This window comes from Lipophrys pholis, assembly GCF_963383615.2.
Source record: "Lipophrys pholis genome assembly, chromosome: 1".
In the NCBI taxonomy this organism is placed as follows: domain Eukaryota; kingdom Metazoa; phylum Chordata; class Actinopteri; order Blenniiformes; family Blenniidae; genus Lipophrys; species Lipophrys pholis.
The window spans coordinates 38,644,744-38,646,894 of record NC_137635.1 but is presented as its reverse complement, the minus strand read 5'-3'; positions in this window follow the sequence as shown (position 1 = coordinate 38,646,894).

Genomic DNA, 2,151 nt, shown 5'->3' with positions numbered 1-2,151 from the left:
ACCATGAAGCTTTGTACTTATTGTCTCTCACATAAACATGAAAGTATTTTCCATACAATATTATACATATATAAACCCTGATAACAATATAAATTAAGTTTTGTAATAACACAGCTCTTGAGCGTACACTTCACTACTTTCGCAGGCTTTTACATGAAGTACACTTTCACCATCGGGTTTAAAAGAATTCCACTTTTACAGGCAATTCAGCTTAACTTGAGATCATCGGAGAGGTCAGAACATCAGCTCCAGGTTCATGTTGCAGGGCGCAGTTTACAGTGATTCTGCGCTGGACTGCGTTACATTAGTGTGCATTTCTATTATTAGGGCCTCATACACCACATTATTGGCACTGCCAGAATATTAGAAACACCTGTTAGTGTGAAGCAGCCCAGGCCTGTGAGTGTTCTGTGTCAGGTGTTTAGCCTCAGTCATAAATCCTCCACCTAATATGTTGAATTTCTACTTTAGCTGTAAGTCCATATGAATATACGGTCTGTATAGCGGAGTAAAATTATATATTTTCCATTTACAAAGCAGGGCACTCAAACTGAGGATGCCACAAAAGCTTGATTCAAGTCCGTGCATGAGCAATCTATCCATCTGTTCATAACTGCTTTAGTGTAAGTCCAGAGCTGCTGGTGCTCAAGCTGAAGTCTGTTCCTGGAGTTCAGGTTTGTGGCTGAAGGGTTAACCTGACATAGGTGGATGAAGTGCATAATGAATAATAATTTAATGAGAACGGCTCTTTTATCTTAGCTGCACAAGGAATTTATAATCTACTTCGAAGGGATAAAAGAAGTTTAAACAAAAACCTGATTAAAGATAAATTCAGAGGCACATCAGGTAAAGTCCTGACCTTCAGTGTGGAAACTGGATTTGAATCTGGTCGCTGCCGGAGGGGCATCCAATCGAGACAAAAGTGCATGTTGAAAGGAGTTGCTGTGGTGTGAAAGGGAGGAGAAATAAAGAAGAATTCCACTTTAAATCTGCCTACATATGTAAATACATCAGGTTACCTAAGAAAGGAATACATCTAAAGAGAATACGTTTTTCAGAAAGCTTTATTTTTCATAACTATGTAGGCAGCGTGATAACGGAGAGCTTTGTTCCAGTGTTTGGATCTGACAGTGGGAACTATCACACAGAAATAGACATGTTTGATTAGATTTATATACTCGATATGTACATATTTCTATTGGATGTCTCAAAGTACCTTTAATTTAGCATTTTATAACACTGTTTATGTTGAATTTTGAATTACGCGGCCTCCAGTTAGCATCAACTGCATGTTTATTCGCCGTCTCATCGTGTGAAGGTCATGGTTCCAAAGGCCTGTGAGGGGAATTTGCATATTCTTCCTCAGAGTGAGGGAACATGAATGAATAAAGACTATTTTGATCATGTGGGGGGAAAACTCCAACAATAACTTTAACATGCTGAGAAAGGAGTGATCAACAAAACCAAAAAAGAGTAAACAAACAATATGCTGTATGTTTTACCCTTTCCCTGTATATAATGCTAGATTATTTGATGCTTTGTGCATGATTTGCAAAGTTTTGAAATGAAAAACTTGATCAATGAATTTGAATATTTTGGACTTTGTTGAATAGTGGATTTATGTGTTCTCTGTGACCCGTGTATGATTGTAGTCTACATATTGGTCCTGTCCCACGGTCCAAAAACATCCATATCAGGTTCAGTTGTAACCCTAAAATTGCTCACAGGTAGAGGTGCAGAAGATGAAATGATGGATTTTTTGAAAAAAACAAACAAAAAAAACAAACAAAGAAAAAAAACTAAACTAAACAAACACCAAAAAAAAAGCAGGGATAACGTGCAAACTCCACACACAAACTCCAAATCCAACCTGAACCTTCTTCTCGACCACAACCGTGCAGACATCAGATATGAAGCAGATATCGGAAACTTTTGATTGCATGAAAATCGGATGATGTGGAAATTAATCTTGGCTTTGGTCACAAGTGGATTGTGAGAGCAGTGTAAGCAAGATGCTGTCCCTGTTTAACCCACCATGGGATTAGACACGGATTAAGCATGTGGTGCAGCACTTTAACTTTTTCATGTGATCCTGCGGAATAAAAGACAGCTTAGTGTGTACGGTGCGGAGACCCCCCCCCCATCCCCCCC